This window comes from Cyprinodon tularosa, unplaced genomic scaffold, assembly GCF_016077235.1.
Source record: "Cyprinodon tularosa strain WSP-4 unplaced genomic scaffold, ASM1607723v1 ctg428, whole genome shotgun sequence".
In the NCBI taxonomy this organism is placed as follows: domain Eukaryota; kingdom Metazoa; phylum Chordata; class Actinopteri; order Cyprinodontiformes; family Cyprinodontidae; genus Cyprinodon; species Cyprinodon tularosa.
The window spans coordinates 393,272-408,485 of record NW_024039150.1 but is presented as its reverse complement, the minus strand read 5'-3'; positions in this window follow the sequence as shown (position 1 = coordinate 408,485).

Genomic DNA, 15,214 nt, shown 5'->3' with positions numbered 1-15,214 from the left:
TACTAACATCTGTCTGGTCGCTTGGTTCAGTCCAAGATGTTACACCTGATGATGCAAGCACTAGTTTAAAGACAGCAAGAAAGGCTTATTCCAGCTTTGTAGTTTTTTCAACATAGTATCCCTGAGATTCCCTAAAACAAGTGATGTTAATGTTAATCTATTGTTCTGTTAGATGAGAAAAATTTATCTTTTTTTATCCTGTTTGCACCAAAAAAGGAAAGTCTGAGGACCCTTATATTCTCAAAGCAAATAGACTAAATGTAAAATATATTTATAGTTAGGTACAAACAGACACCAAAGTAAATTTTCGGTTTCTGATTAATTAATGTTAATGTATTATTTTCCTTTGATTAATCGCTGGGAGAGAAAAAAAAAGGTATCTAATTGCCATTACCCAATAAAAAACAAAAGCCTTGTTTTAGTTTTTAAACCAAAGATACCAACAAGGAGGGAACAGATATTGCTCACCTCTCTCATATATCATAGAATGGGTAATATAAAGCTATCTAAGTTTAATAGAGAAGGACATGTGTCCATTATAATAACAAAACTCAGTATTTGTTTCTACTAACACATATTTTATGAATGATATAGATTATTCATTGATACTCAGGTCATCCACTGGGCTCCAGCTTCTCAATATGCAGCAGCTGTACCGGTGGTTTCCTTCGTTAAAACTTGTGATAAGCCTCACTGAAACTGACTTATTCTAAAAACAAAACAAAAATCCAAAAGCGTACAAAACTTTTTTTCCACCTCCTGGAATCAACTCCTCCTCTGGATTCAGGAAGCCCATATTTCCCACATCTAAGGAGCAGCTGGTCTCTCTCTACGTGACGTAAATCTGGGTTATCAACGTCCTCCCCTTTCTTTCCTATACTCACTCATTCCTTTTAACTATTTTGTCCGTAGTTTGAAGTCAAAGCTCTGCTGCCTCACTCATGCTGTGGTATTAGCAAAGCAGTATGTATGTTGGTGTGTTTGTCTCCTTTTCATGCTGGTGGTGAATGGAAGGCAGAGGCCGAGGCTCATCAGGGCAGCTTAAAATAAACAGAAACCCTATGGAAGAAGCCTAAGCTTTTGCTCTTGTAAAGTTATAATCAGGCTAGATTTTTCTCTGCTTCTGCCCTCCCAGAATCATTTTTTATTTTTATTTGCAGATAAACTGTTTAACCTTAGTTGATGGGGTCCTATATAAATTTTACCCTACAAATTTTTTTCTTTTTTTACATTTACATGTGAAGTTTATTTTGGTCATTTTTGTCATTAATCAGTCTTATCCTCTTAGGTTTGACTGGTGCCTAATGCAGTTTAATGTTTCAATTGGTTCAAATGGTAAAGGCTTTCATCAGCATAGACCTGCAAATGTTTTTTTACAGAATTTCTATTTCTCAAAATTTGTTTTACAAAATATGTCCCTGTTAAATTCACATTCTCCTCACTTCTGGGGGAAGGCTTTTCCCTGAGTGAGAAGCAAAGACAGATTTCTATGGGTCTGCATGGAAGTTAGCGACATTTTTATGTCAGTTTGTAAATCAAGAAGGAGCATTTGCATTGGGCTTGAAGTGAAGAGAATGTGATCGGTAAAACTCAATTAGAAAAGAAAAAAAAAAACTATAAGAAATAGGAAAAATAAAAAAATAAAATAAAATATGAAAAAAATGTAATTCAAGAAAAGAACAAACTTAAAACTTTCCAAAAAAGATAAAAAAAAAATCCACTGTACTTTGTTTCAAAGTTTGAAGATTTTTCACTTCCCATCCAGGAAGCGTTTTCAAATTTTCTTTTTTATTTAAAAAGCTTCCTGGATGGGAAGTGAAACGTTTTCAAATTTTGTTGTTTTTAACTGTTTTGGAATGACTATGACCTGAATGACTGAAAATCTTCACCTGCTTACTCTCAAAACCTTTTTTCATCAAGACGTTTTTCCAAGTTTGGGTTGTTGACCAACTTAATCTCAGACGTAATGACAACTGTATACAGTAAATGTTGCAGTGTTAAAGTAACACTCAAGAGTACGTGTGGTCTCACTCTGAATTGGTGTTGGACCAAATGTACTCTCAAAGTGTTACTTTATCACTGCAGCATTTACTGTGATCTGACCTGGTTTGACTAACAATTAGGATACAAAAATAACAGAAATCCAAACAATCATCTCACAGATGGTCTTATTTTTTTAGTTAACACCCAGCTGCAAATCTAATATACAGTATGACTGATCGTTTGTCACTATTTGCATCCAGGTTTAACCCTTTTCTTTTAATTATTTTTACATTAAATTTATGTGGTTGTTCATCTTTGAATATCTCTGTGTGGTCCTGCGATGGACTGACGGACCATCCAGGTTGTACCCCGCCTCTAACCCTTTGACTACTGAGATACGCTCCAGTAGTATTAAGAAGAGTAAAAATTGCTGTGAAATCTAACCAGAAAATAACTAGCCTTGGTTATGTTTTTTTTTTTTTGCCCTAATCCATTTTTATTCCTTATTCACCTGTGCAGAGCCTGCATGGTGGCGTCTGCTGCTGCCCTCTGGTCCATCTCCTACCTGACTCTGCTCTGTCTTTTATGGCAATAAACAAAAAAGAATGTGGAAAGCAAAAATTTTGAGATAGAATTAAGAAGAGAAGTAGTAAAAAGTGCTTTCACATTTAACTTTAAATTTAAATATGTGGAAAGCAATTGTGAGCACAAAGTCTGCCCAGAAATGCAAGGATTGGGTTCATTCCAAACATAAACTAGCCACCAAAAATGTCACAGAGATAACAACCCTTTAAATGATTAACTAGTTTAATATACTGATATATTAGAATGTTTTCCCCTTTCATAATTTAACAAGTCTAACTTGGAAACAACATTAAACAACTTACACAGTTTGTTAAAAACGTTTTTGCTTCTTGCTGGTTTACTAAACATCTGGATGCTCACGTTCAGCTCTGCTCAAAATCACGTCTGCGTCAGCATATGTATGCTCATGGTGTGTTAAAAGACAGTTTGGAAAAAGAAGCTACTACACAGTAATAACAGGTTTAACTGTTGTAAACCCTAAACGCCAGTAAACGCCATATTTTAACAGATTTTATTTAATGCCAATATGGCAGGTAGATAAACAGTTTAACCCATCAGTCACAAAAGTTACCCACATTTGGAAGGCTGCAGGTGGCAAATTCATGGCCTGGTGATAGTTTTGAGCCAAATAATTTCTACGCTGGTTCAAAATTTGAAAACTTCACTAGTATAAGGTTTCGATGGTCAGTCCACCTGGAAATGTTCAGTGTGAAAAATTCCCACTGTGCGAACCTCACAAACATAACAAGCATAAACCAACCTTTACAGGAGCTTTATGTTAAGGCTTAATAAAAATGAGAAAATAATTAGCTATTGTATTGTATTTGTAAATTCCAAGCATGCTGAACCAAACACACTTTAACCCATTCCCTCAAATGCCTTTTAATTTCAACTAGAAAGGATAAGTTCCCTTCCTTTGCGACATGTTACCATGCACACACAGAAAGAATAAACCAACATGAAGCACAGATGAAAGGCAATCATTACTTGGGGCCATTTTTATGGTAAGTGGTAAGCTTTGTTGCATCCATGAGCGCTTGTCAAAGTAAAAAGCCAGTATCTCCACATTAAATAATCACAAGTACCTCTAAAAGCTTAGCCTAGTCAAAAGCACACTTGTGTTCGAAACATTAAAATAGGGTGACACTTCAAAACCTCGGGATGAGTGTGTTTCTACAATAAGTAAAGGAAATTTATTTATAATCACTTTTAAAGTCCTTGAACAACCTGCTGTACAGCCAGGAAAATAAAAGCATGTCAGTAACAGCAAGGAGCAAATAAATGGATGCTTGAATAAAAAAATCATGTCAAGATTTAGTCTGAGGAATATCAGGCATTAAAAATACATCATTCATGTGTTTCTTTTTAACTGCAACAAAGATAAAAAAAGCCAGTATGTGGGTTAAAGAACATCAGCTCAAAGGTCACACATGCTTAAATTAGCAGCCACATCTCTTACCTTCTAAAGCTGCAGCTTTATCAGAGTCCTAACCCAGCATGACCCAGATTTGTCGTACCGTTTCCAGTCGCAATGTATTTCATGTGATTTCAAAACTTCTCAGAAGGTCTTTGTAGCTGAAGCATTGTAGGTGTTATTGATGAAAGTGGGGCCTCTAGGCAGAGCGATTTTAAAAGATCCGTCATGTTAAACATCACTCTGCCTCTCATTCACTTTCATTGCTCCTGGTCCTGCGGACCTTGATGTTTTGCCTCCCGTGGTCTTCCCTTCACCAGTGGAGGGGGGGAATAAATCGCCCGTTTCCTCACATGTCATGAGTGGAACGCAGTTGCAGTTTTTAGAGCCAGAGTGTTTTGAATATTTTTTTTCAAGAAAGTAGGCCAGGAGCACTAGGGTTTATCAAAAAAGCAGCAATTTGAAAGACACACGCAGAGGGGTTACGGGGAACAGACGGGTAAAGTAGAAAGTCTCCATCATACATACACGTGACACATTGTTTTCTTGTTGAGGAGACAACCATAACTCTTGACAAATTCAGAGAAAGCGACCAAAACAAAAACTCATTGTAGTTTCTGCCTAATTTAGACTTATTCATTTATACACAGAAGTTTGGAGTTTAAAGGGGTCATAGAATAATTCTATAGGGTATTTGGTGCTGGTCCTTAAGGTCTCTGAATAGGATGTGTAACATTGGTTGGGCTAAAAATGGCATATTTCCTGTTCTATGAGCCCTAATGCAAGCCCGGTTAAAAGCCCTAGAATAAAAAGACAGGTTTTCCGCCTTTTATGGTATGAACATGAATATTTAGAACAAGCGAAGCTGCTGAGCAAAGACGCATCATTGCAAACATTCAATTGTTGATATGGTAGGGTGAACAGATGTCCTCTTTTTACGGGAGGGAAATTCAAGGAGGAATTCAAAATCGTCCGGGATTTTTGTCAACTACAGTGCAGCAGAACCAAGCTGTAAACCCCAGGGGTGGTCCAGGAACCCCGGCGGACAGGGGCAGGGAGCCAGCCTGGGACGGGCGACCAAACCCTTAACTTATTGTGGAAGTTTAGAATTGTGAGATTTCTGAAGAAAGGAGGTGTCGATTAGGTGTGAACTTCTCTGTACGTCCATTATACCCACGGAACTATCATTATTCATCTATAACAATGGAAACTCTGTTTTGCAGAGTAAACTTTCACAAGGCCGTTTTAGGATGAAAATATGCCTCTATTAAAGCACAGTCCTCAGGTGCTTTGGGGTTTGGCCCCTTTGGTGTTGGACCCCGGCTGCTCTCGTCTGCCCTTCTCTGGTGAGTGTGGTCGTCCCTATTTCTCTCTCCAAGGGTCCCTGCGAGCAGATGCCTTTTAGGTATCTGAAGCTCTGGTCGATCTTGGGCACTAGAGTCTGGAGCCGCCCACACCTGCTATGGAGAATATTTTCCTTCTGCAGAAGCATTTTAAGCCCTTCATATAAAAGCATGCTAATGCATATATACCACAGATGTTTGGTTCCAGGTCCTCACTAACACCAGAGATGGCAAAAGTACTCACTTTCCGTACTTGAGTAAAATTACAGATATTTGTGTTAAAAAATACTCTGGTAAAAGTGGAAGTACTGATTAAACTTCTTTACTCAAGTGAAAGTAACAAAGTACAGGCTTGTAAATTTACTTAAAGTATAAAAGTAAAAGTAGAAACCACTTTTTTCATGCTGTTGCCTTCATTTTAAATGGATGTCTGCCAATAGGACTAGATCTCTGTTGTGTTCAATATAATCATCTCGTCGTCCATACTATTATGCTAACGCCACTGCCACCAAGCTGCAATGATTTGCCGTAAATGAATACCGCCGAATCTGTCGATTCATCTTGTAGTGGTGCGTCAAATGCAACGTAGATTCCCATCCAATTAGATTGAATTTGGTATTGATGACGTGAAAAATAATAACGGTAACTCCATTGAAATGATTCAAAACTAAAGTAACGAGCCAATTTTTTAAAATGTAAGGAGTAGAAAGTACAGATATTTGTGTAAAAATGTAAGGAGTAGAAGTAAAAGTCGCCATAAAAATAAGTAGTAAAGTAAAGTAAAAATATCAGAAAAATCTACTTGAGTACAGTAACAAAGTATTTGTACTTCGTTACTTCCCATCTCTGACTAACACTAAATACTAAGCTGCAGTTAGAGATATATACCACACTAAATAATACTGTGTAATCACCATAGTTCTTCTTTCTACATCCATGAACGGACTGGGAATCTAAAGGACTTGTTATTGTTTGACACAAGTACGATCCGCGCAGAACATGAGTCGCCCATCACAGCATCTGTAGCATTTATACTCTGAACAGGTTTACCTCGATTCAGTACAGACAGCAAGCTTACAACCCCACACTCCCCCAGGAATTAGAAAACACAGGTGTACAACTTTTTCAAAGTCTCTTTATGTCGTCCAAAAGCGACAGTCATATCTTTCCAGGAGTTTTCCCATAATCTTTTGATAACGAATGGGCTAAATCACAGAAATATAGATGTTTACATTTGTGAGCCCTCACCCACAGAAGCTGTTTTTTGCCATCCGCCTAATTACAAATTTTACAAGGTGTGCAGTGCGGAAGTTCTGTCCACACAGAGAGGCGTGGAAGCAAAATGACGTCATCTGGTCGCATGGACCTCTCGGATGTATCAAGCAGAAATCAGGCTTAAGGGATACTCGCTGATCTTGAAACTAGTCTGATGTCTACCTTGGTTGTCTATTGTTTTCTTTGTTTGCTGTTGTTTGGTTCTCTGTTTTCTTTCCCTTCCATCCCATGCAGGAGCGGAAGCAGACTTCTAGGAGTTACTGTATATCTTAGTATTGTTTATTTATTTTCGTTTGGTTGCTTTTTTTTTTCCTCTGCTCTGTCCTCCATCTTTTCTATCTGTTTCATTCCATCCCAGGACATTGAAAAAGAGGAATATTATTCTAATTACGATGCCAGCAGTGGCGTAAAAGAGCTGATTAGCCATTTGAGATAACATTTTTATCATCAGACCTTAATTGAAAAATGTGTTTTCAGTTCCTCTTTTGAGCATTAAACTTAAAAAAAAAAATAAATAAATAAAAAAAATAAAATATTTGATAAGTTGATTCGAATATTGCTGTTTTCATCAAATTCTTCTATAATACCATAAGTCGCCACATCCTGAATGACCGGTTCCCCTCCAAACCAGGGGGTGGCAGGAGTGATACTCTCAGGTGTAACGTGATAACTAATTTTGTTGGGATCCAGAGGCTTGCCCTCCAGAGGGCGCTGAGGATCCCTTCCTGTTTGTATGTTTTTCTGTTGGGATCTGGGGTACTGTTGCGATCTGGAGTTTCTGCCACCTGTCTCCAGCAGAGAGCGCCATGGGTCTCCTGAGCTGGAGCCTCCTGCACACCTGAGGATCATCAGCTGATCAGGAGACCAGCTACTTAAGCAGCGGCCAGACCCGCCTTCAGCGCCGGAGTGTTGACCAGTTTTGGTTAGCGGAACCTGAGCCACTACTTGTATTTTGAAACTCTGTCTGCTCAAGAGAGCAACCTGATCCTAACCAGTCTCTGTCCTCTCTGCTCACAGGAAAACCCGACTGAACTCAGTAGCTCTGGAGGAGCTCATGTTTGGAAACCTGCCTGCCTGCCCAAAGAAGCCAAACCTGAAGATCCTCAGTCTGAATCTCCCGACTAGTTCTCAGGAGAGAACTAGGAGAACAACTCAAGGTCTGAACCTCGCTAGTCTGAGCTAAGCTCTGTCGCTGCTGAACTCTCTCTGCTGGAACCACAGCCTCTGGACCCAACCGGTTCCCTCTCTCCACTGAACAGTCTGAACCTCATCAGGTACAAACCAAGATCTAAAACTCAGCCAAGTCATCGTTGCCACCTGGCTAACCAAACTATCCCTCTCTGCAGATTACTCTGTGAAACCAAGTCCCGGACCAGTACCACAACCTGTGCTTGTTTACTCTGTGTTGCATCTTTAAATAAACTGTTAAACGTTTACCCTGCTTCGTGTGGTGTTCTGCATGTGGGTTTAATCACAGAGACCCATCATGACAAATTTGACATTTGAGTTGTTAGTGTATTAACCATGAACTGACAAAAAACAGTAGGGATTTTTTTACATCACTTTATTAACAATCAAAGTTAGAATTACAGAAATTACAGCTTGAAATTACAGCTCTTGGGGGGAGGTGCTCATGTTGGTGTCTTATGCAGACAAGGCAAAGTTATGTATCATTGTAAGTCATGTAGATGCTTTATATGTTTTTAGAGCTAAATAACTAAATCCATTTCAATGAATGTATGAATTAATGTATAAATTACTTCATGTATATATTAATATCTGGCAGAACCATAATTTATTAAACACAGTCAATATTTTTTATGGGAATTCATCTAAAAAAATGCCTAAGTCAATTTTAAGAAACTGTGGACGTGTAAGACCATCCTATCTGCTTTCATCCACTGTGTGCAAAATCTCCTCAAATATAAACTGGACCTGTTGTTTTTCCCATCAGTCCCTCCTAATCTTCCCATATTATAAGACAGTTCGCTTCTTGCAAATCTCAGCCATTTTCAAAGTTTACGGTGAGAGCAGTGGAGCTAAAACCAAAGCCAACTTCACAGACGGCACCTACATAAACATTAGAAGAGTGCACATGCAGCACAACCCCCTCATTGTTTTAACATAAAAATAGATATTTCTCAAATGAAGCCTATTGTTACAACTGATCGTGGAATCCTTTAACCTTCTCAAGTATCTTATATGAACAGGATTCTAGTTAGGGTTGCTGAGATTTTTTTGAGTCTTCCAAAGTCCAACATAGGCATATATATGATCAAATAATTCCTTTGACACTTAACTTTAAAGCAAATCAGCAATATCACTTTATTATCTGATTTAGCACAAGCACCCACATTGGTGTTAGGTGAGCACATAAAGCAGACTGGCATGTGGGACAACCAAAGGATGAGGTGATCCGCACCATAAACTTAAGTCGCAGATCTTCTTCTATGTCTTTAATTTAGACACATTTATGTTTTTTAGCAAAGGCTTTAGGAAAACCTAGTCTGTGTTCAGTAATTTATTTAGAATATTAGAATCATTTATTTTCTGTTTTCTGTCACTCCTCAGTTCACACTGGTCCCTGCCTGGCCATCCCTGAGAAAATTGTCTAGCTTCGCCACAGCTCCACAGTGGGGATTATGTGTTCAAGATGATGTGTCCTGTTGGTATTCGGTTATTAGAAAAAGTTTATTTTTATTCTCCATCTTTAACCCGTTTGCAGCCTCTTTCATGGCTTGTTTCAAACTGCAAATTGGACTTTTTAAACAACAAATGCTGTTTTCCTTCTGTTATTCCTTCACAAGGCCAGATCTGTGCAGTGCATGACTAATGATTTTACTCACAACAGAATCCTCTACCTAAGCTGCAGATCTCCTCGTGGGATACCATGGCTGCCTCTCTGATTAACAACCTCTTTTCCCAGACTGTTAGTTTAGGTGGACTGCCATGCATTAGTTGGCACTTAATGAGGTGCTTAAAGCTTGAGGTAATGTTTTAGAACCCTCAACTAACCTCTCTGTAACTTTATCTTCGACCTTTCTGCTGTATTTCTTGGTCTTTGAAATGCTGCATTGAATTTTTGTCTATTGTTCTTAAACAAAACCTCTGAGGCCTTCACAGAATAGCTGGAATTCTCAGAGTAAATAACACCAGTTTTACTTCAGGTTATTACAGTAAAGGAAAGTTTCAGAGTATTCATACATAAATATGCTGAATTGTATTTCTAAACATTGGACATCAGGAATTTGTTCCCTGCACTCTTTTATTATTATCATTATTATTAATATTATTATTTTATTATCATTGTTAAAGTGTAGCTCAATCCAAAGTAAACCTTTACTCTTGCTTTTCAACTGTATAAACTATCAATTCAGATTTCAAGAATCGACTCGATTCTGATTCAAATGGTAAAATGTTAAATGGACTGTACTTACATAGTGCTTTTTCAAATCAGAAGACTTGATCAAAGTGCTTTGCGCTACATTCAACCATTCACTCACACACTGCTTATGGCAAGCTACATTATAGCCACAGCTGCCCTGTGCCTCACTGACAGAAGCGAGGCTGCAATATACAGGCGCCACCATTCCCTCTGACCACCATCAGTAGGCAATGTAGGCAAAGTGTCTTGCCCAAGGACACAACGGCACTGAAAGCCGTAGCCAGGGCATGAACCAACAACCCTCCAGTTGCATGGCAAACTCCTGCATCCTATGCCACTCACATTTAAAATCGATTCCCCTTGATCCCGTCTGATATTAAATACATCTATTTTTAGCTGTTACTGATTAAATGACTCTAATCGTGAAACATATCAATACTTAACTATAAGTCTGTAAAGTAACTGTAGATAATGGAGGCTGAAAGGACATTTTATTAAAATAGATCTTGGGTTATATGAATCCATCTGTAGAAATTGATTCAATTCAGAGTTGAAAAATCAATTATATTAACAGTCCTAGCTTAAGCGAATGTGTTATTGTTTTGGTTTAAAAAGTACATGATAGTACACACTACCGTCACCTTTAGGGATTTATCATTAAATCCCAGCATTTAGGTATAAATACAACTCCCAACTCTGAGCATTAACTTCAGGCTTTGCTAAGCCAGCACCATTTCAATCTGAAAAACTCACATGGAGAGAAAAGACAATTAGAAGAAATGTATTAATACAATTACTTTAGTCTTTGGCACTCAGACCACGGCAGGAAACATAGCGCTTAATTTTGATTCATGTACATGAACTGAGCAAAGAACAGGGTCTGTTTCTCCCCAAGCCTAAAACTGATGGTGGAGTGGAGATAGATGAAGTTGGTCAGTCTGTAGAAAAAAAAAAAAAAAGGAAAATTCTCTCCACCGATGAATCTGTGTGCCTTCCATAAAACAAATCTCCACCCCAGTTTTCAGTCTGTTCGATTTTGCACATTTAGATAGACCTAGAAAAAAGAATGATAATCAAAAACTACAATGTATCATAGCATAGTCAGAACAAATGGAAAAGAGGAAACTATACCCATTATTGACAACAAAACAAGCACGTTCCTGGCTTTTAGCAGCGTGTACAGGTAGCTAACACTACTACCAGCGGTGGAGAAGACGCGCTATGAGGGTTTGCTTGTCTTTGCCCACAAAGTCACCTATATTGACTATCATTGCTTTTTGTCGGACTGATGAATATTGGTTGGAAAATTGTTACATACCGCCCAACCTTACTTTGTATAGCTTGTTTCTAAATAATGTTTATACAAGCATAAAATCTGAAAAGATTCTAAGTTTAAACTACATGACCCCAATAACATGTCTTACTTATTTCCAATGTGGAAGAATTATAGTGAAAGTGATAAACCTGTTTTTTTGTGAGCGATATCATTGCTACATACTAGATATTTTTACTTTGAGTTTGAAACAAAGCCAGAGAAAAGAGTTGGTGGGGAGTTAACATTATTAGAAATGACAACTATTTTACTGGAAACAAAAAGACTGATGAAGGGTGTGGGACATGAGGCAGCTAAATATTAGAAAGAGAAACATAAGAGTCAGCAGAGGAGAAGTGAAAAAAGTGTTTACAAATGCAGAGCAGCATGTTTTTAAAACAGCTCAAGATCTCTTAATTGTTATCCTAACATCGGTAGTTTAAGCAACTTTCCCAATAAATAGATAAATCTTTCCCAAAAAAATAAATCACGCAAACTCTGTGCTTGAATGTACTTGGCTGACCAAAGCAGATTTAACATAAATCTGAGATAGGTCTTGAATAAGGGAGGGTTGACAACTCTTTTTTTTTATTTTTTTTTGCTGGGCCTGTTTGTCTTGGCATTTCCCCAAGATTGTGCTTCATGCTGTGTTACTGTCAGCATTAGGGTAGGTGGTAATTCTCGCACACAAAACAAAACAAATGCTTGCACTCTACTTGCCTGATTTGATAAAATGTCATGTGAAAAACTGTGTTAATGTCAAATGTAGCTATTTTTGAAGGTGATAATTGCTCAGTTTTTGCATTAGAGCCTGAAAATTTGTTTTATTTTTTAACTGAATTTTTTACCTAAATCCCAACATAAAAAAATATATATATGTACATATAATATATATATGTACATAAATATATATAAATATATATAAAGTGCTTTACCTAAAAGCTAAACAGGTTGCTGATTTTAATGCATTGTTTTTACATAAAAATAGATATTTCTCAAATGAAGCCTATTGTTACAACTGATCGTGAAATCCTTTAACCTTCTCAAGTATCTTATATGAACAGGATTCTAGTTAGGGTTGCTGAGATTTTTTTGAGTCTTCCAAAGTCCAACATAGGCATATATATGATCAAATAATTCCTTTGACGCTTAACTTTAAAGCAAATCAGCAAGTATCACTTTATTATCTGATTTAACAGTTCGGTCCAACTCATAAGAGTGAGGTAGGATCTGTAAAGCAAATCGCATGGATCACGTTATTATTAACAGGATCATGTAGGTCCAGGGTTCAAGGAGTCCACAGAGAATTGAGGCTGGTTCAGGGTTCCAAGAGTCTGACAGAGAGTTCAGGCAGAACGTTCAAATGGGAACAGGCAAGCTCACTAGTTGAGAGGCAGGACAAGGCAGGATATCAGGAAAACTACTGAATGTTAAAACTAGCTCCCTCCACAGAGCCAAAACAGGAACAGAGCACGTTCATTGAATAAAAGACAGGACAAAATAAGGAACACTAAAAACCCTCTCTCACCACTGGCCTGTGAGAACGGAAACGTGAGCAAAAACATCAGCTATGAACTCAACGTCAAACTCAAAACGAAGTCAATGAACTGGCCCTGATAGCTGGGCTGAGCCATATATAAAGCAGCAGGGGTTTGTGGATGACATGAGTAAGACAGGTGAGTAAAATGATCATGAAAAAGAAGCATTTTCATGGCTTACAAATTTGCTAAACCAAAAACGGCTGTTTTCCGTATGCAGATTAGCAGCTATAAGAACCACTTCATCATTCTTTGAGCAGAACACCTCACAATATGCCTTGCATCACCTCTCGCTAATCGAAATAAAGGGACTTTTGTTAACACTGCAGGCGCTGTCATGATCTTGGCGCTGATGTCTGATCTGATTACTATTTTATTTACTTGTCTATCTCCGCCCAGTTCTCATTACCATTCATCTGATCCACCTGCTTAAGCCTCTATTTAACCAGCCTTCAAACCAGTCAACAGGGCCAGAATCTTCGAGCCTTTGGTGAGATTGCCTGATCCTGACCTGTTCTGCCTCTGGACCTCTGAGCCTGCCAGTTCCTGTTCTGATCTGTTTGCCTGGCCTGTCCTCGGACTTCTGCTGGATATCTTCCTGCCTGTGTACCAAACTGGTACTGGGCATGGACTGAACTGTAAGACCAGGTTAATGACTCACATTCATTATCATCGTCCGCCATATAGATGTGGTCACTAACCTTTGTTCTCCTCCTGTAGAGGTTCCTGCCTTAGACACCAATGCTGTTCACTGCAGTTTTGTCTTTAATAAGCTTTTTGTTAAATCTAACCATCTTTCTGCCTTGAATACTTGGTCCTTCTGTTCTGAGCCAGCACGGTCAAAGTAGGGCCCTCCTAGAGAGGGCATGTAATGTCATCATTACATGCCATTACATGTTATTTATGAAAATTGATCTTGTATTTTCAGGAGAGGAAGGAGATTCTGCAGCATTAATAAAATGAGAAAAAAAGAAGAAATAGAGTTATAGCAGTTCATAAAGCTCACAAAAAGTATTTTGAATCACATGGTCTTTTTACCCATGAGAACAACCACTTTAGAAGAATAAAAAGACTAAACAGAGCAGCATTGCTCTTTCTTTTAGCCTTTCTATTATTGGCTTAAAACCGTGCTCTCTCTCAGTCTAAATTGACAACAGACATTTTTTTGAAAGTGTTTACTAAAATGTTATTTTTTTTTTTTATTTAAGTTTCTGGCATTTCTGTGCTGTGTAGGACATTTTTTAAGGAATTCGTGGATAATAAAATGGGAAAACTTTAAATTTACTCTCTTCACAACCAGCAACCACACAGCATAGTGCGGCGGTCAGCCCGGCTGGTGGTGTTTATGTATTATGTTTCACAGACTGAAAAAAAAAAAACTCAGATCTTTCTGGGTTTCTCAATAGTCGCTATCTAGGGATGATGAAGTTGTAAAGGTGCAGATGTGCATAACATTTTTTGACGACTCTATCTAAAAAAGAATATCACAAATGAGAAACACTGATAATCCACTATATGGCTTGTTGTGTAATAAAATCCCTTTTGAAGCACCTTGCCTGATTCATTGATGTATTCTTCTTTGAGTATGTGTACATATGTTTGTGTGACAGAGCTTTAGAGGTTTGGTGATCGAGCTCCATGACTCCAGTCTCCAGCCGAACAAATTTTGTATTCTGATTTGGATAAGAAAATTGTGCACATGTTAATCAAAGATTTTTGATGTAAATGCAATTAAGGGTCACTCCCTTTTAAGATCAGTCTCTTTTGGCTGTAAAAACACTTTGTTGACATTTGGAGCAGACTATGAATTGGAATGACCTCAGTCAGAAAGATGTTAGGACGATTGCATACACACAGTCAAAGCCATCGTCGATAGATGTTTTAAGGAACAACTATTCCCAGATGTGGTCAAAGTATTGTTAGAAGAGATGTTGGAGCAGAGCTTTGCTCTGCAAACAATAGGAGCAAACATGGGAAAGACAGTGAAGGGAGGAGGGAGGCAAGGACCGGACTGCTGTTGCCACGGGAGAGGTTTCAAATGAAAACACACATTCCAATTCACCAAATTACAGGCGAGCCAATCCCCCCATCCCCAAAAAAGCCAGGAGACTGACAGTAACGGTGAGATGGAGAGTATTTGTCTCCGTATGGGTGGCTCATCTCATCACATTTACTGGCTTAGACCAGATCCCTTCGTCAGATACTCTCACACACACTTTTATCCCAAAGTCAGCCCCCTGGAATATTTACTAGCCTCATGTGGGGAAATCTCTGAGGATTATCCTCAATAACCTGTTTAACTTAATCCTTATCTCACACACATGAATAATAAATCCCCCGCCTCTCCACTCTCTGTTTTTTTTCTGAGATGGACTGAGG